The 27,120-nt window shown below is 38.9% G+C and overlaps 1 long non-coding RNA gene across 1 annotated transcript in view; it reads left to right on the top strand.

The window, feature by feature from the left end:
* LOC103349313 (uncharacterized) overlaps window positions 1-27,120 on the top strand; it is a 144,927-nt gene that overhangs the window by 56,800 nt on the left and 61,007 nt on the right. The window contains exon 3 of the long non-coding RNA XR_007921501.2: window positions 19,212-19,264. This is a non-coding gene — a long non-coding RNA (uncharacterized lncRNA). The remainder of the gene's footprint in view (window positions 1-19,211; window positions 19,265-27,120) is intronic.

Below are 27,120 nucleotides of genomic sequence, written 5' to 3'. Positions count from 1 at the left end.
GAAAGTGGAATGCTCCCTTCCACTTTGAGTCATTTTATATGGTTCTAATCCCAGAGCACCTCATGACTTAATCATCTCCTAAAAGCCTTACTTTTTAATACTGTTGCATTGGTGATTAAATTTCAATGTGAGTTATTACAGAGGCTATCATCCCTCAAACCATAGCAGTAACTTAACATGGAATTAAGTCCTAGTTATCAAACTGGGAGAATTTTAACCAGGTAGATAGCATAAATCAAAATATCAAAAGGAAAAGCAGATTGAAAGAAGCTATTGGTATCTACAAATTCTTTGGTATAGTTTCCACTTTTATTTCATTGCACTTCCTGGAGTCAGTACAGAGAATTTCTTTTACTTTTGGACATCTTCTAGGAGTCCTAAAAGCCAAATGATGGGCATTTTGTTCTGTGTACTAGTAGTGATTATAGTTTACAAAAATCCAAAAATTGCAGATGATTAAGGAACTATGTGTCCAGTTTCCCAGTTTCCCATTTTCCCTTTCATGAGTGTTTACTGCCCAGTCAAGGGAGATATGAAGAAAAGTCAGAGGACTGGCTGAACTCTTGGACCCTGGATTTATGTGTTTATGCCTTGGGCTGGTTTCTTCCTGAAGTATGGGAAAATGTAGAAAACAAATTTCCAATTGAACCAGGTGTTTCTCTGTGGAACTAGCAGACTGAACTAGACCTGACCAAATTTACCTAAGAAAGTGAAATTGCAAACAGGACACAGCTATACCACCTGCTCTAAATATATAAAATATCCACCAAGTTGCTCTGGCAAATGTGCTTGTATTGAGTCTCAACTGGTTTTGAGACTTGTTATAGAATTAGAGGAACATTGGAAGACCTCTATCTTAACATTTTCATTTTACACAAGAGTAAATTTCATATAGTTTATATGTCTACTTCTTCAGAGTGCTTACAATTTACAACAATGAGTTATCTTTTCAATAATACTCATTTATGTAGTGACTTTCACAAAAATGATCAAGAAGAGCTTTGCTTTTCTATTGTTTGTACAATTGTTTGCAACATTATTGTTCTGTTTCAATAACTTCAAAGAAATAGTTTGTATTAGAGTTAAAGCTATTGTTATAATTCACTACTCACTAAAGGTCATACTCAGAACTTTGAGAATGAAAGATTTGTTTCTTGAATTGCTATTGACCTTCTATTAAATGTATGTGCATCATTAGAAGGGAAATTTATTTCTTCAAATTTAAAAGATAATGTCTATAACATTATTGTAACTTATTCTCTCAGGTGGATCCAGGAAGAAGTTTGGTTTCATCAGCAATAAAAATAAGAATTGTAACCTGAATTTGCCATAAAATGACTATTGAGAGAAATGCCATCTGTGTTATCTATAGAGATAAACATGCTGTCACTTGCTGCCCTACTGCTCTCTTGAAAGCCTCTTTAAGAAATTCATTAATAATGAAGATTAGACATTTTCCCAATTTAATTAGAGAAACATTTAAATACTCATTAACCATCATTGAATAGTAAGTGTTGCGAAAATGCAAACAACATTTTCAGCAAATAGGTTTCAAATCTTTCACAAAACAATTAAAATCAGCATTTTCCAGAAAATTCCTGGTACCTTGGGCCTTCTCTATAAGAAAAAATGCATGCCTTCCTTCTTTGGGACTCTTTATGCTAAGAAATAAAATTTTGTAAATGGTAGTTAGGAATTAACATATGCAGGCAGACTAACACCTTTACCTTTTCTTCCATATTGAAAGAGGCAGAGACTTCTGGGCTTTTACAATACTACACACTGTAAATTTTTATCAGACATATACTTATTAACAATAGCACAAATATTATTTGATTTGAATGCTCTTGTTTGTGTAACTGAAGTTTTTTATAACTGAATAGTAATAGAATTTTAGGATTCTGTTTTGAATCTCTCACTAGTTAAATTAAAAGCTAGTTGAAAAAGGAGATAAAAGATCTTACCCATGCTTTGAAACTTTAATTCAATGCTAAAGATTGCAATGCATTACTTATCTGGAGAAAGCATTGCTGTAATTTCAGAAAAAATAAATAAAAATTATACATTACTATGATTTGTTGCAGGCCTATTTTAGAAAATAGGAGTCCAGAGTTGTATAATTTTTGAATTTGAGAATCAGAACAAGGCTGAAGTTACACTACTATTACCATTTTGATGTTATTAATATTTCAATTAACCAGTACAACAGCAAAATACTTATAAAAATGGTCTGGATATTGTAGTCAGAAAAGAAGCAGGTAGATGCTTTTGAAGCCCTGCTGAATTGGTACAAATTATTCTGCCATCCTATGCCTATGTGGCCAAGCATAAAGATCTCCATCAAAAAGAGGCTAATTATTTAATGAAAAGAAGAAGCTTTACATGACTGCACCATTAACTTGATGATAGTTGAGTTAAACAAACTCCTGATACATTTGTGTGTTTGTTGGTTGTATTTGATTTTCATGTGTTTGTTCATTACCATACTTAGCATTATTGGATGCTATAGTCAAGAAGATAAAAATCCTTTAATACTCTATTTAGAACTACAGAAGATGAAGCTTGATCAATACTTTTTATGAATCTGTAAACTATTACAGCACAGTATGTTCCCCTAGACTTTTCCCTGGTGACATAGCTATATTATTTTGGGGCCAGAGGCCCAAGCAATATTGAAATCCTGCTTGAATTCATCTTCTATAGACCATAAAAGTGACAAGATCCCCAAAGATTTACTTTTTTTGTGCTATAGATTAATCAATCTTGCAGGTGGAAAGGGAAGATTTTGGTGTATGTGCTATAGACTATCTTTTCAGCCGGAGGAAAGCATAAGAAATTAATTTCTTGTTTCCAACAGAACAGAATAGTGAGGGCAACTTGTCTAAATCACAGAAAATGCAGTTCAAGTTTCTTTTTTGCCACATGCTTTTTGATAGATTCTGAGAATGATGTCAATGGTGTCATAAAGAAAACCCTCTAGAATGTGTAAGTTTATGGAAAAACTTAATCTCTGGCAACAGCAAAGTATAAGATTTTTTTTGTTGCTGTTGTTTTAAAACTTATATTCAAATACTGATTAAGAAATAGGTTTTTTCATGATTTTACCAGTTGCAGTATCTATTTCTTGTATTGTTCAAAATGTGAGGATTCACAAAGATTATTTTATCCCACATAACTATTACCTGATTTTTTAGAATAGATATTCCAAAGTGGGATTCCTTTGTTTTTTTTTTAAAAAAAAGCTGTCAAGTTTTTCCATACTCATCCTCTAAAAATAGAATTGTTTTTTTCTCTAAGGAACTTATCAATTATTTATGCACAGTAGCAACTAAATCATTTTAATCTTAGCTTTAGACAGTTTTGTAGCATAAAAATATCACTGACAATTTCAAAATGTTGTTGAATGTTTCAAAGAGCAAGTATATTTTCTAAAAGTCTTAACTAACCTGTTATATCAATTTAAATAAGCTAAGATTCCCTTACAAAGAGGAAGGGTAATAGAAAATTCACTAACTCTAGTTACCTTTAATTCACAAAAACATTCAGCAACACAGTTGGGTGATATCCCTCCAAATTAAAAATACAAACAGAATTTAACACAGATATTCCACTTCTTGAAATTTATCTTACAGATATACTCATACATGTAGATGTAACTTTACATATGTGAAAAAGTTTGTCTTTATCTGTAGAAGAATCTTTGTAATAATGAATGCTAGAAAGTTATATAAATGGCCATCTTCAGAAAACTCCTTGCACATATTATGGTTCATCTATATCGTAAGTTATTAGGCAACTGATATGGAAAGATAATCAAGATATTGTTGGGTAGAAAAAACATGACAGAGGCCAGCGCCGTGGCTCACTAAGCTAATCCTCCTCCTGTGGCGCCGGCACCCCGGGTTCTAGTCCCAGTCGGGGTGCCAGATTCTGTCCCGGTTGCCCCTCTTCCAGTCCAGCTCTCTGCTGTGGCCCGGGAAGGCAGTGGAGGATGGCCCAAGTGCTTGGGCCCTGTACCCTTATGGGAGACCAGGAGGAAGCACCTGGCTGCTGGCTTTGGATCGGTGTAGCGCACCGGCGGCAGTGTGCTGGCTGTAGCGGCCATTTGGGTGGTGAACCAACGGAAAAGGAAAACCTTTCTCTCTGTCTCTCTCACTGTCTAACTCTGCCTGTCAAAAAAAAAAAAAAAAAAAAAAAAAAAAAAAAAAAAAGAAAGAAAGAAAGAAAGAAAGAAAGAAAAAGAAAAAACACGACAGAAAATGATGTGAATTGTATGTTATCAATTATGTATGAAGAGAAGGAGAGAAAATATATTTGTATGTAATACAACATCAGAAAGATCTGTTTGAAACAATGAAACCAATAACAGTGGCTATCAGTGAGGGGTAAGGCGGAAAATAAGTGTCAGATGAGAAAAAGGGGAGGAGTTATTTCTCTTGTCCTCACTTCCAACATTTTATGCTTATATTTGAACCATGTGAATATGTTTGGTTTTCATGATTTCAATAAATAGCTTCTAAAATAAAAGTAAAAATTTTATATATCTAATAAAACCTCTAAGGGATGAGGATTTTTTGGGATACGTCAGGTTCTTGACAATTCTGCTGCATTTTAGGGAAGATGCTATCCCTGCCCGCTTCAGTCTTCTTTGTCTTTACCACTGTAGTGTGAGGCCTCACATTTCTACCCTCCACCATCGGCCTGTCTATGCTCCTAACATCATGGGACAGGTCAGAGTGCAGGAGAATTAATGCTTACCTTGCTCAGGATCTGCTCTTAGCCAATCACTGCAGAGGGAAGTAGAATTCACACGTGCACTTGCTATGATGGGATCCAACTTCGAGGGGACAAACTGGGCCTGGGAAATATCTTTCTGATTTGGAAAAATAAAAGGACAGTGAAAATTACACAGATTGTGGAGTTAGTTGATTGTTGTTAAGTTTGCATGAAGTGCTGCAGGGAGTCCTAGACCAGCAGTGTCTCAAGGCATAGTGAAATCCAGAAAGCCTTTGGGGCAGTAGTTAGAGAGATTTTCCTCTGGAATCTGGGATATCTCGTGCTGAAAAATCAGGCCAGGATCTGATGTAAAAGGTGGTTGTATTACACAGAAGGCTCACTTCATGGCCTTCTACAGTAAAATAAGAACTTTGATAAGGAAGGACTGGGACTTTAAGACTTGAGATGGGGAAATTCAGAGGATGTGTTAGAAAATCATGAATTCCAGATTCCCTGAATTCTCTGGGCTGGGAGAATGGCATACAAGAGCCTCACCGTACATAGATAACTCAGATTTTGCCCTCACCACCCCTTATTGCTGAACTATTAACTAGGACTACATCACAGCATGACTTCCTATGGGAGAAAAATTATTATTTACTTAAAGTTATAGTATCTGGCTAAAATATACCAGGAGAGCATGTTTAAGTGGAGATTGGGTTAGGGGCACTATGCTGAGGTGTGGGATAGACTGAAAGACTAGATAAGAGTCTATTACCACAGAGGCAACAAAATCTCAGGACTGAGTTTAACATCCTGAGATTCACTGAACTTTTCTACTCATGACATCAACCACAGACAACGGGCCAGAGAGAAAATCCGAGTGGCCTGTTCAAGATGCTACCTCCCCTTCTCCACTTTACTTGCCCACTTCCTTTATGTCCTTAGTCACCTCCCAGATAATTTATTCACACTGGACTCCTCCAGTCAGGGCTTGCTTCTGGAGGAACCAAACTAAATCACGTATGCGATAACTGCATGGGTTCTTGTCAATTTGTCAACATCAATTATTTCTCTTCTAATTATGCCTGCATTGTTCCACTCCATTTACTGGGCTGGGAGAGCACAGGCATTTGTCTGCAGCCAGTCTGCATCACATATTTTCATAGACACCAATTCTTATAAGCAGGATGCAGAATTTGTTGAATTTATGTTAGACTCTGAACTTGACTTTCATGGGGTCTAGCCTGATTTATTTTTAGTGCCTTGAGCCCATATTTACTTCTATGGAGGAAGAGCACATTGTAGTAAATTAGGCAGCTTTTATGAGGGACACAGATAGTCTTGGGTTTGAATCTTACTAACTTGCTTTATGGTAATGTGGGGTATCGTAAACTCTGAACCAAATTTCATTCTCCATACTCTGAGAAGATGATATGTATTTTTCAATCATTTTGGAAAGGTGTGTAAAGCAAGCCATTCCATGCCTAGCATGTAATGAATCCCTAACAAGAGCTAATTTCCCCCTCACTCTCCACTCTAGCCCTGTGTGTAAATTCCCTGTTCTAGTGTTCAACCACTTATAGTAGAGAATAGAAATAATGTCTATGACGATCAAAGGAGGTAAAGTAACTGGAGTACTTGATATACAGTAAGTGTTCAATAAATGCTCATCCCTTTTCCATATAGTACTATTTCTATCTGCTTTAAATTGCTAAGCCTTCAAACAACAACTTAATCTAGTTGCTACTAGAGAAAATTCAGGCATATGAGTGGGTTCCGAAAAAGTTCATGGGAATGTGTATTTGAAGAAGCTATGCATGGATTTCAAATTTTTCCCATCAAAATAAACAGCTTTTAACTCTTTTTTCCCATGAGGTCTTTTAGAAATTTTATTTATTTATCTATTTATTTATTTTAAAAGCCAAATAAACAAAGACCAAGGAAAGATCTCTTATCTACTAGTTTACTTCTCAAGTGCTTGAAACAGCCAGAGCTGGGCCAGGCCAAAGTCAGTGGGGAGGGGAGCATCTCAATCCAGGTCTCTCGTGTGTGGCAGGGACCCAGCTATGCTGCCACTCAGGGCAATCGTCAGCAGGAAATTGGCATCAGGGCTTGAACCCAGGCACTGCAGCATGGGATGTGGAAGTCTCAAGTGTCTTCTCAGCTGAGGCACTGAGGGCTGGCCCTTCCAAAACCTCCTTGAAGATGCCTCACAGAAGTATGGGATGGGAGGGCAATGTGTGCAAATATACTACAAATGCTTCCAAACTCATGACAGGTTAGGTTCAGATAAACCCATCATAAGTTGGGTATACCCTAAGTTAAAAGGCATTGACTATCTAGTCCACCAAGCATCACAAGTTGACAACACAGCACTGTGTACCCTGTAGGTATGCAAGGGGCTGACTTCAGGCTGCACTGGTGCTGCCCAAGATCACAACAGAGTATGGTACCACATATTGCTAGCCTGGGGAAAGATCAACATTTGAAGTATGATTTATATTGAATACTTATCACTTTTGCTCAACTGTAAAGTTAAAGGTATATCAATCATCATAAGTCAAGAATGGTCTATGAAGGAGAATTGAAGCTTCACTGACCCTTACTGCTCTCCCACCTTGGCATTAACACGTCCCTTATATCACATCATTTACTCTTTGGGTGTTAACGTTAGACTTAGACCATGGGATTCTTTGTCTGTCTGTCTGTCTGTCTGTCTGTCTTTCTGTCTGTCTGTCTGTCTTTTTTTTGACGGGTATGTCAGTGTCACTCCCCCTCTTCGTGGAGGAACGACACTAAAACCTGCGTTGTTCTTTTGTCTGCTCGGCCCTTCCCGGGTTTGCTGCTGGTCCTTCCCAGGTTGGCTGGCAACCCCTCCACCTCCGTGGAGGGGCGGTTCCCCCTGCCACTTTCCCCACTTCCGCGGGGGAGTGGCACACCGCCAGCCGGCTCTCTCGGGGGCTGCTCAGATGTTATCCGGATGTTCCTGGCGCATGTTGTCTCTCTCCTCCTTTATAGTCCTCTTCCACCAATCCCAACTCTGCTACCCACACTCCGAGCACGCTGCTCTCCTCCAATCAGGAGCAGCTCCTGCAGTTTATTGGTCGAACTGGAGGCAGCTGCGTAGAAGCTGTTTACTCTTCTTCCAGCGCCATATTGTGGGAGAGCAGATGCATAGAATAAGTCTTAATTCCAGTAATTTAGTCTAGTCCGAGTTGCTCCCCACATGTCAGGAACACAAGAGGACTTCAAAGAGTTCATGGAAAAGCAGATTTAAAAGATAAATGTATTTCAGTACAAAAGAATTTTGCACTTTTGGAAAACCCCTCATACAGCCATGTTCCTGTGACATGGATCTGTTGATGACTCACTTAAAAAAAATCTCGTAGACTGAAAGACACATTTAGCTTTTAGGGAGAAGGGCAATGGCAGATACTAAAACAAACTTAACTTAGCTTTTTTGTCCGTTCCAGCAATCGTCTGACTTTCACTCCTGCCTTCTTCCTGTTTCCTTGGTATTTGCTGGTCATCTGAAATGTTTGACTGGGTCAGCTCATTGCCATACTCCAGGACTCAACTGTAGTCACCAACAATAGATTGTGTACTTCAAAATAGTCCAAAGAAACTTTGAATGTTCTCACTACAAAGGAATGATACATGTGTAAGGGGATGAATATGCCAATTATTCTAATATGATTATCACACAATGTATACACGTATCAAAATATCATATGGAGGGGGCCGGCACTGTGGCTCACTTGGTTAATCCTCCACCTGCGGCACCGGCATCCCATATGGGCACTGGGATGTAGTCCCAGTTGCTCCTCTTCCAGTCCAGGTCTCTGCTGTGGCCCAGGAAGGCAGTGGTGGATGTCTCAAGTGCTTGGGCCCTGCACCCATGTGGGAGACCAGGAGGAAGCACTTGGCTCCTGGCTTCGGATTGGTGTAGCTCCGGCATGGCGGCCATTTGGGGGGTGAACCAACGGAAGGAAGACCTTTCTCTCTGTCTCTCTCTCTCACTGTCTAACTCTATCTGTCAAATAAAAAAAAATATCATATGGAACCACATAAATATGTACAATTACTCTGCATGACTCAAAAATTAATAAATATGGGGCTGACATTTTGGTGTAGCATTCAAAACTGCCACCTAAGATGCTGGCATCCCAAATGGGCACTGGTTCAAGTCCCAGCTGCTCCACTTCCAATCCAGCTTCCCCTAGGGGCCTAGGAAAAGCAATGGAAGATGGATCAAGTGTTTGGGCCCTTGCCACTCACATAACTTCAGCCTGGCCCAGCGCTGGCCATTGTGGCCATCTGGCCAGCAGGTCAAAGAGCCCTCTCTCTTTCTCTGTCTCTCTCTGTAACTCTGACTTTCAAATAAATAAATAAATTTTTTAAAAAAATAATACAGTCTTTTAAAAGTCTGAGATTCCTGTGAATAAAATTGTCCGTTGTCTGTTTATCTTCAGGAAGATCTCACATAAACACATTTAAATTTGCATCTTAGTTTTTTTAAGAGAGTTGTGAATATTGTGAAATAGGTTTTGGTACAATAGGGGAAAGTAAACATTATTACAAACTATCTAGGCAATTTACTTCATTTGCTCTCTCCGTTATTGAATATATTTATAATTCAATAAGCACAAAAGTCCTTTCACAGCCGCTCTTGTACATTCCTACAGAGAATTCTGAATGCTATAGTAATGATTAAGGTATTACAAATTCACAATCAGCATAATGGCTTTCCTTCATAAACAAATAATAACCAAATTTCAATAGTAGTATTGAATCCAATTTTTAAGAAATTCTGCTTAGGAATATTGAAAAAAACAAAGCTTAGAAAGAAATGAAGTTGAAAAATCATTTATTTTTGTGATTATAGTGCTAATATTAATATAATTAGTAATAAAAATAGTTGGAATTGAGTCATTGGGAAACCTTGTTCTTATAAATTCCATCCTTTAAAAGTATTTATATACTTTTGCAAACTACAATGTTTACAATGTAGTAAAATTATTATAGTATAAAAATAAAAAATTTAAAAATATATCCTGCAACTCTAGCAAATAACATTTTCCTATATTTGCAATCTAGCAGGGCTGCATAGTATGGAGATTGAATGTCCACAATCTAGTCTGCTGTCCTTGGGTGTGTTCCTTTTTTTTTTTTTTTTTTTAACTAAATGAGTTCTTTGCTATGTAACCTTAAGCAAGTTATGTAGTTTCTCTATGCTTCAGTTTCCCAGATGTACAATTACAATAATGTCTCATAGAGTTTCTATTAGGTCCAAATATATTAATACCTGGAATGAGATTAGGGGAGTGGCTGACATACGATAAAGTATTAATTATATGTTAGGTGTTGTTTTTTGGTAATATAATTTCCTTGAGATTAAAAGCTGATAAAAATTTGGGGTAAGATTGGAGCTGCCTGTATACCCCCACCCTACTCTCTATTTCCCCAAATTTATTATCATTCTGAATTTATGTTTATCTTTCCTAGATATACTTTAATATATGTTTACGAAAACATATCCAATGATCATTTATTTATATGTTTCAAATGTCATGTAAATAATATTATAGGTACATATTATGTGATTTATTTTTCCTTCACTATTGAGATTTAGACATGCTTTTGTGAATTTATTTAACAACTACTTTCTTGTGTAAGGAGACCACAATTTATTCTCTACTTGGTGGTACATGTAAATGTTGGCTTCCAAAATTTTTCTTTAAGAATCATTCTGTAAAAAGTAAGGCTTTGGCCGGTGCCGCGGCTCACTAGGCTAATCCTCCGCCTTGCGGCGCCGGCACAACAGGTTCTAGTCCCGGTCAGGGTGCCGGATTCTGTCCCGGTTGCCCCTCTTCCAGGCCAGCTCTCTGCTGTGGCCCGGGAGTGCAGTGGAGGATGGCCCAAGTCCTTGGGCCCTGCACCTCATGGGAGACCAGGATAAGTACCTGGCTCCTGCCATCAGATCAGCACTGTGCGCCAGCCGCATCGTGCCGGCCGCGGCGGCCATTGGAGGGTGAACCAACGGCAAAGGAAGACCTTTCTCTCTGTCTCTCTCTCTCACTGTCCACTCCGCCTGTCAAAAAAAAAAAAAAAAAATCATTCTGTGAGCCTAACCTATGGATCACTTTGGATTCTTCTTGATGAACTTTTCAGTACTATATGAGGAGACTAAAAAGTTCATGAAGAATGGGTATGGCTCTTCATAAGTTTTAAAAGTGTTTTGCATCAAAATAAACTTACCTTTTAATTTATTTTTCCATTAGTTTTTGGAAGTGCCTTGGAATATTATTTCTTTTTCATCACTTGTTTCATTATCTCATAAATGTATTGCAATGTTTAATGGAACTGAATAAAAGAGAAACCTTTGTCTTCTTGCCTCTCATTAGAATACTTCTGAAGTTTAACTATGAAGTGGAATGTTTGTGATAGATCATTATTTCATTAAATAGCCTTCCTCTATACTAGTTTACTAATTACTTTTGTTATGAATGAGTCTTGCATTTTGTTTCTGTTTTGTATCTAGTCCTTAGTAGTGTTAATCTTACTTTTGATAAGATTATATATATTGCTTTCTTTTTGTATTTTATTTCACTTTTATGTGTTTTGGTCACATACATTTGTGAAAATATGAAATTGTTATACTGTCTTGTTTTGTAGTTTCATAATTATATTTTAAAAAAGAAAAAAGTAGTCACCAAATAATTTGCCTGAGATATTAGGAAGTGGCTTTCAGAAGACTCAAATCTAATAAAGTAATTGCATCTTTCCATGGGCTATTCTGTTTCTATAGCATTATAGTGGACTAGGTAAAAATTTGTTTTGGGGATATATTTTTCTGAAGGTACAACTTCTATTGTTTCTTTCATAATAGAAAAATAACTTGAAGAGTTACTAAAGAACTTTCTTCCTTCTCGCTCTCTCTCTCTTGTGTTTTTTTTTTGTTTGTTTGTTTGTTTTTTTTTTTTTTTTGTATTTAAAAGCAACATTTATTTAAATCTGAAACCTCCAGCCAGAGTGGCCTGGAGGGGGCTCCAAGAGAAGAAAAAACCTGAAGGGGTTGGTGGTACTGAGGTTTTTAAGCACAATTTGGGGGAAGAAAAACCTTGACAAGCAGGCTGACATTCAGTTACAAGACAAGGTCAAAACCCACCAAAAGACCTACTCTGTCATGCTATTTGCCAAGGGGTGGGATAGCTAATTTATTTTTACAGTAAACTGAACTCAGAAGGATGGAATTGCCACACCCTTGCTAGTCTCTTGGTAAAATTGAAAATTCCTAAGAAATAGGGCAAGTACTTTTGAACTTACTAAAAGTAACTTTTGGGGAAAGCAAGCATTTTGCACCCTAAATTTCCACCAGGACCACTCTGACTGCTTATTAAGCCATCTGACTCCTCACATTTCCTCCCCTAGAAGAATAGACCCTAACTTCTGTTAGGAGTATGGTACAATGACTAAAAATATTGAAGTCATTGGCATGTTTGTGCTTGGGTTTGCTGGTCAAACAAGTTTCACTTGTGTTAGATATTAAGCGATGTTTCCAAATGCATGGTACTCTTAAAATTTATAGAAGGCATTGGACCTTTTGGTAAATGTTTTGTAAGTTTTTTAAAATTTATTTTATTGATTTCAAAGACATAGTTACAGAGAAAGGTAGAGCGAGCGAGAGAGAGAGAGGTCTTTCATTTTGCTGGTTCGGTCCCCAAATGACTGCAATGGCCAGAGCTGAGCTGATCCAAAGCCAGGAGCCAGGGAGCTTCCTCCAGGTCTCCCATGGAAGTGCAGGGGCTCAAGGACTTGGGCCATCTTCTACTGCTTTCCCAGGCCATAGCGGAGAGCTGGATCCGAAGAGGAGCATCCAGGACTTGAACTGGCACCCATATGGGGTGCCAGTGCCACAGGCTGGGGGCTTTAACCCACTGTGCCACAGCACCAGCCCTGTATAAGTTATTATTATTTATTTATTGACAGGCAGAGTGGACAGTGAGAGACAGAGACAGAGAGAAAGGTCTTCCTTTTCCGTTGGTTCACCCCACAATGGCCGCTGCGGCCGGCACACCATGCCGATCCGAAGTCATGAGCCAGGTGCTTCTCCTGGTCTCTCATGGGGTACAGGGCCCAAGCACTTGGGCCATCCTCCACTGCCTTCCCAGATCACAGCAGAGAGCTGGACCGGAAGAGGACCAACTGGGACGGAATCTGGCACCCTGACCGGGACTAGAACCTGGTGTGCCGGAGCCGCAAGGCGGAGGATTAGCCTATTGAGCCGCGGTGCTGGCCTAGTTATTTTTTAACAGTTAAAATTGCTTGCTAAGTTTTCATTTGATATTAAGTTATTGACAGTAAGCAATCTGGGAAGCCTCACTTGTTCCCTCATTTCTCTATTCCCTCAAGATGGGAAACTGATTCTATTCTGAAGGACTCTCCATTGGGATGTAGAGTTTGATTTTTAGACCTTATAAAAGGGATAGCTAACATTTTTCTGTAATAGCCTGGCTGTATAGAGGAACAAATAGCCTAGCCAAAATGAGAGCTTACATTTTTATTTCACAGCTAGATTTACTTTGCCATGGGCACAGAAAACATTCAAAACCTCCCTTTTCAAACCAAATGAAGGGAGAGAAAGTTTTATTAATGACTTCAAGATTTATAGAAAGGTTGCATAGGGTGGTCTGAATCTATGATGTTAAAGTGTGGTCACAGTTTTCTTCATGGACACTGTCTACCTCACCAAAAAAGGAAAAAAAAATACCCACTATCAGAACATGTTTTTGACTATTGATTTCTAGTTTAGGCCACCGAAGATTAGGGATGAGACTGAGAACCCCCTTGATTTGCATCCTCTTAAAGATTTCTTCTGGTCTGTTTTTTTTTTTTTTTTTTTTTTTTTTTATCTTTTATTTAATGAATATAAATTTCCAAAGTACGACTCATGGGTTACAATGGCTTCCCCCCCCATACCGTCCCTCCCACCCACAACCCTCCCCTTTCCCACTCCCTCTCCCCTTCCATTCACATCAAGATTCATTTTCGATTATCTTAATATACAGAAGATCAGCTTAGTATACCTTAAGTAAGTATTTCAACAGTTTGCTCCCACACAGAAACATAAAGTGAAAAATAATAGATGATTTTTTTAAAATGATGATGAAATCAGATCCGACCTATTGTCATGTTTAATCCCAGTGAGAGTCAAGTTGGGAATTGAAAATTTCTTTCTTTCTTTTTTTTTTTTTTTTTTACAGAAGATCAGTTTAGTGTACATTAAGTAAAGATTTCAGTCGTTTGCACCCCCATAGAAACACAAAGTGAAATATACTGTTTGAGTACTCGTTATAGCATTAAGCCTCAGTGTACAGCACGTTAAGGACCGAGATCCTACATGAGGAGTAAGTGCACAGTGACTCCTGTTGTTGACTTTACCAATTGACACTCCTGTTTATGGCATCAGTAATCTCCCTATGCACCAGTTATGAGTTTCCAAGGCTATGGAAGCCCCTTGAGTTCTCCGACTCTTATCTTGTTTAGACACGGTCATAGTCAAAGTGGAGGTTCTCTCCTCCCTTCAGAGAAAGGCACCTCCCTCTTTGAAGACCTGTTCTTTCCACTGGGATCTCACTCACAGAGGTCTTTTTGCCAGAGTGTCTTGGCTTTCCATGCCTGAAATACTCTCATGGGCTTTTCAGCCAGATCCGAGTGCCTTTAGGGCTGATTCTGAGGCCAGAGTGCTATTTAGGACATCCGCCATTCTATGAGTCTGCTGAGTATCTCACTTCCCATGTTGGATCACTCTCCCCTTTATTTATTCTATCGGTTGGTGTTAGCAGATACTAGACTTGTTTATGTGCTCCCTTTGACTCTTAGTCCTTTCATTATGATCAATTGTGAACTGAAATTGATCACTTGGAGTAGTGAGATGGCATTGGCACATGCCACCTTGATGGGATTGAATTGGAATCCCCTGGTATGTTTCCAACTCTACCAATTGGGGCAAGTCAGCCTGAGCATGTCCCAAATTATACATCTCTTCCCTCTCTTATTCCCACTCTTATGTTTAACAGGGATCACATTTCGGTTAATTTTCAACACTTAAGAATAACTGTGTGATAATTACAGAATTAAACCAGTCATATTAAGTAGAACAGACAAAAAAAAAATACTATGAGGGATAATGTATTAAGTTGTCCATTAGCAGTCAGAGCTATGCTGATCAAGTCACCATTTCTCATAGTGTCCATTTCACTTCAGGAGGTTTCCTTTTTGCTGTTTTAACAGAGACCAAGAGAAAGAAGAGCAAGCTAGGCAGCAGGAGCAATGTGAAGACTGGTTGTAGGCCAATTAATAGCTGCTTTACACAGTGATCTTCCATCAAGGAGATCCAACAGGCTAGTCCACTGCAAATGGCATTGGTTTTGATGTGAAAAGCTGGGGCTTCAGATGGACACAGAAGTCAACTTATGAAGAGCCCTGGCAGCTCTGCCAGCCAAGAGCTGGGTCATTGAAAAAATGGAGCTGCCCTGGGTGTTTAAGGACTCCTTGGTCAGAGCCACACACCCTGTTGGCTCTAAGCTGAAAAGGCCCTACACTCTGCTCAGCTTCCAAAGTAACCACCACTGTTGGGGGATGGCCAAGTAGGATCAGTAATATTGCAGGAAGAACAGTACATTTTCTTTTAGAGATGTGATGCCACTTGTCTTCTATTCAGGCCAGTTGGGAAATGGAAGTCAACAGGGTGCCTTCCCTAAGGAGGTTCACACCTTCCTTGGGACTCCTCTTCCAGCATCCCATGTGAAGAGATAGGTCGGTCTGGGCCTCGTCCCTGGCAGGCTTTAAATCCCACATGATTATTGTTAAGCCTCTCCTGTCAGTCTCTATTTCTCTCTCAACTGGAAAACTTCCTTGTGGTTTAGACAGCAGCTTTGTTAGGTCCTGTAATAATGACTCTGTCCTTTGTTTTAGATCATGTGAATCTAATCTATTTGTTAGATTAGTTTTCTCCAGACTTGAAACAGTGAAATTCTAGATGGCCATGCACATGAAACCTTGGATGGAAGCAGTTTCTGCAAGCTGGCACTGCATCCACGTCAAGAGGCCACCTGCTAGAACCCTGTCTTGACCGCTGTTCCCTACTTCACCCCTGCTCATCTTGAAGAAGCCAGATAGGTCATCATCCCATACTCCCTAAAGAACTTTCAAATCATGGACATTTTAATCATCTACAGTAGCAGCTGGCCAGTTTTTTTTTCTGTAAAAGGCCAAATAATAGATACTTTTAGCATTGTGACCATATGGCCTTTGTCACAATTTCTCAAATCTCAGTGCCAGCACAGCCACAGACAATGCACAATTGAATGGGTATGGCAATGTTCTGGTCCAGAGGCATCATCTAGATCTGATGCACAGGTCGTAACTTGCTAACTTCAGCCTAGGATGATCTAACTAGCTCTTAAGGTACATAAATAAGGATAGATGTTGTGGCAGCAGGTTAAGCCACCCCTTAGGACACCGGCATCCTGTATTGGAGTCCCTGGGATTGCGTCCTGGCTACACTGCATTTGATCCAACTCCCACCTAATGTGCCTGAGACGCAACGGATGATAGCTCATGTACTTAGGTCCCTGTCACTCATGTGGGTTCTGGGTTCCTGGCTTTGTCCTGGCCCACCCCTTGCTGTTGTGGCCATTTGAGGAATGAACCAGAAGATGGAAGATATCTTTCTTTCTCTCTCTTACCGGCCTCCCCCACCATGGATGTCACTCCATCTTTTAAATAAATAAATAAACCTGGTTTTAAAAAGAACCCAAATACTACCAAAACATTGCTTGAGTTTTTATAATTGATTATAAGGTGATAAGTATAAAAATAAAAATAAAATTTTGATGAAAAAGTGGTTCACATGCTATTAATACTGTTTCAGAATGATAGATTTAAAATGAATAAGGCATACACTCAGATAATTAAGTGGATACTTCTAAAACTTTTATGCTGTTGAGATTTAATAATTGTTAATTATATCGTATAGCATTAGCAATAGTAATTGGTATATTAAGATTTATAGATTATAGTATGTCTTTGAGGCATACTTATGTTAGAACCCAATGTAAAATTATCTTTTTTTTATTTTTTAATTTTTTGACAGAGTTAGACAGTGAGAGAGAGAGAGACAGAGAGAAAGGTCTTCCTTTTTTCCATTGGTTCACCCCCCAAATGGCCGCTATGGCTGGCACTGTGCCAATCCGAAGCCAGGAGCCAGGTGCTTCCTCCTGGTCTCCCATGCAGGTACAGGGCCCAAGCACTTGGGCCATCCTCCACTGCCTTCCCGGGCCACAGCAGAGAGCTGGACTGGAAGAGGAGCAACCGGGACAGAATCTGGCGCCCCAAACAGGACTAGAATCTGGGTGCTGGCACCGCAGGCAGAGGGTTAGCCAAGTGAGCCGTGGCGCTGGCTGTAAAATGATCTTTTGCCTTTGACATCTAAATTATTTAAGGCTGTATGTTGCACTCCTAGGGATGACATTAGTAACAGCATGTTACAGAAAGCAAGATGGCCCCTAAATTACAATAGAACATAGATAGTCCAGTATCAAAGCCTTTCTACAGGTTCTTTTTTTTTTAACTGTTATTTAAGAAATATAAATTTTCAAAGTACAGTTTATGGATTACAATAGCTTCCACCCCCATAATTTCCCTCCCACCTGCAACCCTCCCATCTCTCGCTCCCTCTCCCATTCCATTTGCATCGATTCATTTTCAATTCTCTTTATATACAGAAGATCAATTTAGTAGAAGTAAAGATTTCAACAGTTTGCACCCACACTGAAACACAAATTTCTACAGGTTCTTAAGAATTAGCTACCAAAGAGGGGAATAAAGATTTCAAGGAGGTAGAATAGAAAGCTGTATGACCAAAAAAAACTTTAAAAAAGGGGGAGGGGGCCTTCCCCCTGGAGCAGTAGAGGTGCCGGCATCCCATATGGGCACCGGTTCTAGTCCCGGCTGCCTCTCTTCCAATCCAGCTTTCTGCTATGGCCTGGGAAAGCAGTGGAAGACCGCCCAAGTGCTTGGGCCCCTGCACCCATGTGGGAGACCAGAAAGAAGCATCTGGCTCCTGGCTTTGGATCGGCGCAGTTCCGGCTGTTGCGGCCATCTGGGGAGTGAACCAATGGAAGGAAGACCTTTCTCTCTGTCTCTCCCTCTCACTGTCTGTAACCCTACCTCTCAAATAAATAAATAAAAATACTTTAAAAAAAAGAAAGCTATATGACAAGTACTGTTCTTTTTAGGGTAATCAAAGGTAGAAGGACTGTAAGCAAAAAAAAGAAGCAAGATGTGAATTAAATCCTCTATTTCCCCTTTGCCCATATAACGCTAGTTTTTCTGAAGTAATATGTGTTCTATGCTCTTACACCTTGTCTCCTATTAAAATCTACATATAAAGTGACATGTAATTTTTGTGATATTTGTAATTCTTTATAAGAACATTCATTGTGCACTGATAAAACACTTATCATTTGCTACAAGGCTTTCGAGACCTCATTGAAGAAGTTGGGCAGTGAGGGGGTAGGGAAAAGAGTTTCTTGCCAATAGGAGTCTGATCCTCTTGGGGTCCCTGAAAGCACAGCTTTTAGATTAACGGTACTGTGAACTAGGCCAGTCTTGATGGAGAAAGTGTATGTGGTAAATACCAAAATGGACAAAATGTAGAACGTAAACTAAACAAAAGTAAAGAATATAAGAAACTGCAGTATACTTGATCACATCATTCCTGGAATTTCAACTTCATCAGTGGAATATTTTCTTCTAGGGAGGAACAGAATCAGGGTACACAGTGGTTTAGAAATGCATATCACAAAAAGACTCTCAGCTTTAAGAAGCACACAGGAACTGAGAGAAGATTCAAAGGTAAGTCACACATGAATTCTAAGTTGAGCTAGTTTAAGAGATTTGGTGTAGTAAAAGAATCCTGTATGAAGGATCATAGCACAAGCCTCAGAGATTTGAAATATTTGAAGCACTGCTGCGTTTTGGAATGTTCACCTTAAGTCTGAGTAAAGATCTGTCAAAAATCAGTAAAAGAAACATAATGTTAAATTACTCTTTGATAAAGCTTGTCCCTTCTGGTTCATAGGACAATATTTCTGGCATAAGGAAGGACTCTACTGAAAATGGGGAGGATTGAATGTTGAAGGCAGGAATGTGTTGTTCTCAATGAAAAAGTGGCCAGGCTTGCATTGAACAATTTGTGTAGGAGAACATTTGTGCAAGAGACATCTCCCTTGAAAAATCATCACATTGCTTTCTCTGTTGACTTATAATTTGAGAAATGAGAGGTATGGCAAAGAGAAACCATGCTATTGTTTTCAGAGGCCAAATGAAATGATTCAGTTTGGGGCACTTCAAAATAAAAATAAAAGTAGCAAATGTAATTTAGTATAGAACATTCCTGAAGTAATTTAATTATGTATTTCTTTAAGGTAGACAACCACCTGGAAGCGGTCATAACAGCAGCAACAGAAAATCAATTTTGGTGAGCAAACTAAGTTAAATATTAAGATCTAATAATACACTGTCTTGGAAGCAGCTGTGAGTTTATTTATTTCCTTTTTAGAACTGAGCTAATAGTTTATAAATGTAGCATGTATCTATTATCTCATCCTCATGGAAAAAAAGAATCATTGATTTCTACTAAAAATATAAATGAGAATGTTTCTCTAGGGCTTATTGGAGTTATATTGTGATTCTATAAAATATATTACTGAGAACCATCTTCGAATTTTTTTTCCTGGAAAATTTTCCAATATTTCAAAATAACATAAGTAGAAACATCAAAAAATCTAACGTATATTTGAGTCTTTCTGTGTTTTTCTCAAAAATCTTGGTTATCCAGGCAGGTATATGAGCTGAAATTAATATAAAGGGTTATTTGATTCTAATTAGTATCTCCCAACTTCATTGTTACAAACAAAATATAGTTGGATTAAGCTTTTAGTAACCTATCTCCTCTTGAAACTAGGAATCTTTCAGAGATACAGAGAATGGGCAGAGCAGGTGAACTGAATTTTAATCTTCACACCAAAAGCAGCTACTTGTTATGTTTTGAGGTGTTTACCTGCTCACTTTTAAGTCAATTTAATATTTTTTAAATATAAAATAAACACTATTGTATTTTCTGTTGCTATTAATGTACACCTATACAAATGTATGCCTTGTAGTTTAACATTATCTGCTGAGAGTGTCTGCAAAACAAATAAACAAACAGAAAGAACATGGTCCCTTTGTTATAATTCTAGACTGTAAGCTTCTGTTTCCAAGGAATGAAAAGCCTAATTTTCCAATACAACATAAACAGGATGAAGATGAGGAGCTGCTATGTGATTGTATCAGGTTTCTCAGTTCTGTCTGAAACTGGGGACATGTTAGGAAAAGGCAACGGATATAAAAACACATTTTGTGATGTTCAATTATTAAAAAGAGCCCAGTAGTAATTAACCTGTGAGATTTCTGAAACAAATCTATATCAATTATCAACTAATTAATGATTTGCTAGAACCCAGAATTCTATTAATATTAGCTCAGTTCTAAAACAAATGCCTTCAGTAGAATTCATTTATGTCAGGAATAACATATGTGAAAAAGAAGATATTTTATATTCTTCTCAGAGATGAAAAAACAATAATTGAAAATGAGCCTTGTATCATGAAAGTTTCAGTAGAAATCCCACAGTATGTATGTACATATGTATGTATGTGTGTGTGTGTGTGTGTGTATCTAGCATTTCCAAATATATAGATCCAGGCTAATCAAGTCTAATCACTTAACTAATGGAATATGACATTTTCTTCTTAAAACTAGGTGGAAATTTATAAATTTAGGATTTTTTTCTTAGGAAAAATCAATTTTTCCTTCTTATGACAATTTGTGGCACGTTAATAAGGTGCAGCATTTTGGTGCCTGGAACACAATGAATCAGAGTGATGCCCTCTTCAGCACCTACTGATCACTCAATGACAGGAATTTCTGGAGAGCTTCTGGTCCTTGCTTTCCTCCAAAGCCACAATAAACTAGAGCTTGCCTTTTTCAAATCTGCTCTTGATATTATTTCAGGGGCAATAGCATTAAAATATGTTTGTTCAAGATAAATGGATTAAACCTAACAAAGCTGAGAAGTTAAAAATAAAACCCTCTAGTTCTAGGGCCGGCGCCGTGGCTCAATAGGCTAATCCTCCACCTTGCGGCGCCGGCACACCAGGTTCTAGTCCCGGTTGGGGCGCCAGATTCTGTCCCGGTTGCCCCTCTTCCAGGCTAGCTCTCTGCTATGGCCAGGGAGTGCAGTGGAGGATGGCCCAGGTGCTTGGGCCCTGCACCCCATGGGAGACCAGGAAAAGCACCTGGATCCTGGCTCCTGCCATCGGATCAGCGCGGTGCGCCGGCTGCAGCGGTGGCCATTGGAGGGTGAACCAACGGCAAAGGAAGACCTTTCTCTCTCTGTCTCTCTCTCTCACTGTCCACTCTGCCTGTCAAAAAAAAAAAAAAAAAAACCCTCTAGTTCTAGAATATTCCTTCCCTTAGATTTAAGACTAGCTGACTTCAGTTTGCCCCATTCACTGTTTGAGGCAAATTGGTCAAACAGCATTTGACTAACATTATGAGATGGCAAGCTCTCTTTTAATGAATCTGATTAGGTATTCACTGACCATGTGCATGTCCTACTTTATAGGTCTACAGACTACATGTGTAAGGTATAATCACACATTGCAGAATGCACCCATTCTCTCTATTTTTTTATTGACTTTTGTTTCTTTCCTATAGATAATTTTACTTATTTTGACATGTGTAATCAAGTCAAAAAAGAAGTGATGAATGGCCAATGGCTAGTTGTTATGTAAACCAGATGTGTCGGGCATTGATATAATCAAGAATGAGTTTGTAGGCTATAAATTTTCAAAATGGCATCAGAAAAACCATTTGGAGCAAATAGATTTGGTTAAGCCTAATTATTTTCTCCTACAAAGGAGCACTGACAAGCCAAATCCTATCAAATCCAACTTTGTTTTATTGGGATACTGTAATTGCTTTTCATATCAAGTAGAATAGGAAGTTCCTCAACTATAACTAGAAATTAAGAGCTTCCAGCATCTAGAATGATATTCTTTCACTTTCAAGAAACATATTGTGATGTGTGAATAATAAAAGTCACTGACTTGGGGCAAGTAGGTAACTATATCATCCATGGAATCCAGGTGAAAATAATGTTATAGTAAGTTAGGCTGTGACACATACATCTCAAACACTGCTTCCCTGAAAAACAAACTACTTGTCCAAATGATATCAAGTTTCACATGATTTATTCTTACTGTTTTAGAATGAGTTTTTGGGAGCATTTATGAAAATGTTAGAAACTCTTAAATCCTGAAAGAAATGTACTTACCTAGATTTATATGAAAAATACTGTAGCATTACTATGAGAGCATGAAAAACTTTCAAGGAAAATGCATGTTATAAAAATATGCATGCACTTCAAAATTTTGCACAGAACAAACATTTTTTAATTCTACTTTCCTAGAACGTTTGAAATACCCTGGTAAAATTGAAAAAAATTGGAAAATTGGAAAAAATTCAATGAAAGTAGATATAGTATTGGATCTAATTAACTGGATATTACTGCCTCTTGAAGACTGCTCTCTTGTTTCAAAGGTGGATTAGCGTGGTTGAATCCTACTATAGCACCAAAACTGAAGCTTTCCCCTAGGCAGTAGCGGAAGGATTGAAAAGGGAGTGGAAGTCTCATTAACTAGGTCAGTGATACGCTATATCCATCTGATATGCTATGTTCATGTATTACCCAAAATAATTTCATGACTTGCTAATGGATCACTTATCACCAACAATGTATGTTTCACATTTTGAGACACTCAAAGGTAATAATCCAAGTCTATTCTGGTGCAGGAGGCCCCTAGGTAAAGCCCTTGCCCCATGCAAGTTTAGTCCAAGACAGTTTCTCATGGTCAGACATTTTGTGATTGACTCAGGCAGCTCATTCTTTAAATCAGTTTTGAAATGAATAATCACATATGGTGATTTATTTGGAGATGGCTCTTTCTTTTAGGAATTTCTACCCATTTGTCTTAGCTCCGCATTCAGCAACAATGCCGAACAAATGAAATCACTCAGAGTTTGAAACAAAGCAAAAGTCACAACTCTGCCACTAACTGTTGGAGTATTCTGGAAAAAGTCCATATTTTTTCAGGATGAAAAATGGGGAATACTTTAATGATATTAGCACCAATCACTACAGAATCTTCATAATGATAGAATGTACTAAGGATGTGAAATATAGAGAGCCAGCATTTATCTTAGTAGTTAAGATGTCCACGTTCTGGCTCCTACCAATGCAGCTGTTGTGAACTCATGGTGATGGCTCTATAATTGAGTTCCTGCTAGCCACGTGGGTCCCCTGGATCATGATTCTGGCTCCTGGCTCTGACCTTGGCCCACCCTAGCCAATATGTGGCATCCTGGGAGTGCACTTTCTCCATCTCTATCTGTCTTTCTTGTCTACCTCTCAAATAAAAGAAGGAATAACTTATAATATTCTCTAGTATGATAGGATAACTACAGTTGGCAAGAACTAAATATGTATTTCAAAATAGCCAGTAGAGGGATTTTGAATATTCCTAACAGAAAGAAATGATGAGTGTTTGGAGTAATAGATAAAACAATTACCTTGATTTGATAATTACCCCTTGTTTACATTCATTGAAACATCACTGCATCATATAAATATGTACAATTGTTATGTGGCATTTAAAATTTTTTAAAATTCAGTCATTGGTGTTTTAAGTGGGAAATCTTCTACATTTGAAGTCAAGTGATATTCTTACCTCTGTTTTTGTTTTGCTTTTAGCCTAATAGGTTCATTTTTTTCAAACATTTCAAATCTGATGTTTCTAGGACTCACTCCCTTTTCTGGTCACATCCTTTTCATAGAGGTGAACTCTTTTGAAGAGTTTTCTGGGAGTCAGCACAGCATCGAGTACCTAGGTTCAAATTTTCAGCTCCCAACACCTATTGGCTTGGACACATTTTTTTTAATCTTCTTGTATCTCAGCACTCTCATTATCTCCCTCACAGGGTGGTAATGAAGATTAATGAGTCAATATCTATCTCTAGAGGACTTTGTCTCTGCCTGGCACAGATAGACATGAAGTGTTAAATAGAACAAATAAATGAGGTTAGTGGAACTGACAACACTCGAAACTCAAATTAAAGTTTTTATGTGTGCCAACACTAGATCCTAGAGAGAAAGCAATAAACAATAAAAGTATATTTCCTGCCCTCAGGGAGCTTACAAGCCAGCAGAGAGAGCAGGTGTTAAACAAACTCTTGTACAAATGAATGAGTTGCAGGTATGACTATTGCTGTAAAAGAGAAAAGCAAGGGGCAGTGTTTCACTTCATCTGTGGGCCATGTTTTCCAACCAATGCAGACTACAGGAGGACACTTATGTTGCCTGTGCTAGCACCTGAAACAGATTAATGAAAGTGAGAACTCATTAGTGCCTAAACAACTATATTGCACAATGAGCTCACATTGAGCTTATGGTCATTAACATCCTCGGGTTTTTCTGTGCGTGAGTTATTGCCAACACTGACCCCTTGCAACATAACTCTAAGTTATTCAAAAAATGTGGAAAATTTCAAATCTACTTTTAATAAAATTAACCTTAAAATAAGATTTATTTATTTATTTGAAAGGCAGAGTGACAGTGAGTGATACAGAAATCATCCATCTGCTGATTCACTCCCCAAATGGCTATAAAAGTCATGGCTGGACCAGCAAAAACTATGAGACAGGAAGTCCATTCAGGTCTCCCATGTGGGTGATGGGGACTCAAGCACTTAAACCATCATCTGCTCACTTTCAGGCACATTAACCAGAACCTGGGTTTTGAGGCAGAGTAGCCAGGACTCAAATCAGGTACTCCAGTATAGAATGTAGGCATTCCAGAAAGCTACCTAATTTGCTCTACCACAAAGTCCACTTGTTTTTTTTTTTTTTTTTTTTTTTTTTTTTTTTTTTTTTTTTTTTTTTTTTTTTTTTTTTGACAGGCAGAGTGGACAGTGAGAGAGAGAGACAGAGAGAGAAAGGTCTTCCTTTGCCGTTGGTTCACCCTCCAATGGCCGCCGCTGCAGCCGGCGCACCGCGCTGATCCTGGCAGGAGCCAGGAGCCAGGTGCTTTTCCTGGTCTCCCATGGGGTGCAGGGCCCAAGCACCTGGGCCATCCTCCACTGCACTCCCTGGCCATAGCAGAGAGCTGGCCTGGAAGAGGGGCAACCGGGACAGAATCCGGCGCCCCAACCGGGACTAGAACCCGGTGTGCCGGCGCCGCAAGGTGGAGGATTAGCCTATTGAGCCACGGCGCCGGCTCACAAAGTCCACTTGTAATAAAGTTCACCTTGATGTATTTAGCCCTTGTTCTGGTCTGTCAAAAATAATTTATTTTTTTGGCCGGCACTGCGGCTCCCTAGGCTAATCTGCCTGTGGCGCTGGTACACTGGGTTCTAGTCCCGGTCGGGGCACCGGATTCTGTCCTGGTTGCCCCTCTTCCAGTCCAGCTCTCTGCTGTGGCCCGGGAGTGCAGTGGAGGATGGCCCAGGTCCTTGGGCCCTGCACCTGCATGGGAGACCAGGAGGAAGCACCTGGCTCCTGGCTTCGGATCGGTGCAGAGCAACAGCCGCAACACACAGGCCGTAGTGGCCACTTGCAGGGGTGAACCAATGGAAAAAAGGAAGACTTTTCTCTCTGTCTCTCTTTCTCTCACTGTCTAACTCTGCCTGTCATAAAAATAAAAATAAATTTCTTTTTTAATAATTTTTTAAAATTTTTATTTGACAGATAGAGTTACAGACAGTGAGAGAGAGAAACAGAGAGAAAGGTCTTCCTTCCGTTGGTTCATCCCCAAATGGCCACCAGGGCGGGTGCTGCACCGATCCGAAGCCAGGAGCCAGGTTCCTCCTCCTGGTCTCCTATGTGGGTGCAGGGGCCCAAGCACTTGGGCTATCCTCCACTGCCTTCCCGGGCCCCATCAGAGAGCTGGACTGGAAGAGGAGCAACCAGGACTAGAACCCAGTGCCCATATGGGATGCCAGAGCCTCAGGCAGAGGATTAACCAAGTGAGCCACGGTGCCAGCCCCCAAAAATAATTTCTTTACTGCTGTGATATGGGATCCGGGATTGTCAGCTGTTGTCTTAACTGCTGTACCAAATGCCTGACCTAGAGTCATTTCTAATTTTGATTCTTCATAATGCCACGTTAACTGTTCCATCTTTTAAAAATAAACAATTAATTTACTATTTATTTAAAAGGCAGAGTTACAGAGAGAGAAGGAGAGACACAGAAAGAGATCTTCCATCTGTTGGTTCACTCTCCAAATGGCTGCAGTGGCTAAGACTGGCCAGACTGAAATTAGTAGCTTGGAACTCCATCTGGGTCTCCACATGGGTGCATGAGTGACAAGGGCTTAAATACTTGGGCTTTCTTCAGTTGCTTTCTCTGGTACAGCAGCAGGGAGCTGAATTGGAAGTGGAGCCACCAGGAATCAAACTGGCATTTGTATGGATTGTCCACATTGTATGTGGCAACTTAACTCACTATAGCATGGCACTGGCCCCATACTGTTCTTTTAAAATTAGGTAATCTTTACATAGATAAACATTCTCTCTATGTCTTATTGAAAGCACTTGTAAGAGTTCTGGTTTCTAAAACTTTTCAGTTTATTTATTTTAATTTTAATAGCTTTTTTTTAAACTTCAGTAGACATTTGTAGTAAGAAAAGGTAAGAACTTTCTATAAAAAGTTAAGACTATCACACTTCCATCATATAAGTCCTATCAACATTTTTATGGAATACCACTGAACTCTTTTGTAACCTAAGAAAAATACATTTAAGAATCAGTAGGATATAGCGCATAATAAAGTACATAAAAATGTTCGTGGAACAAGGGAATTAAATGATAACTTTATTTTGATGCAAAGACATTTGAAATCCAAACATAGTTTTTTTCATAATACTCATTTTTCTATGACTTGTCAGATGTTTTGGAAACTATGGATGAAGCACATATATGCCCATAGCATTAAATTTTCTTCCATGACACAATATTTAAAAGTTGTGCAATTCTTTTTCCTGCACAGATTTTATTTACCTAATTCTTCAGCTGAGTCTTATGCTATTTCCATTTTTTTTTGCAATCACAAAATAGAGCAATGATAAATATACTTGTAAATAAAACTCTGAATACTTCAAAAGCCAAGGATTTTTACATCTTTCTGAGAGAGGATTGTCCCCCATGTTGTAAAACAATGATTGCTGAAGTGATTTG

The sequence above is a fragment of the Oryctolagus cuniculus genome, chromosome 10, assembly GCF_964237555.1.
Source record: "Oryctolagus cuniculus chromosome 10, mOryCun1.1, whole genome shotgun sequence".
In the NCBI taxonomy this organism is placed as follows: Eukaryota; Metazoa; Chordata; class Mammalia; order Lagomorpha; family Leporidae; genus Oryctolagus; species Oryctolagus cuniculus.
This window is presented reverse-complemented; position numbering and strand designations above follow the sequence as displayed.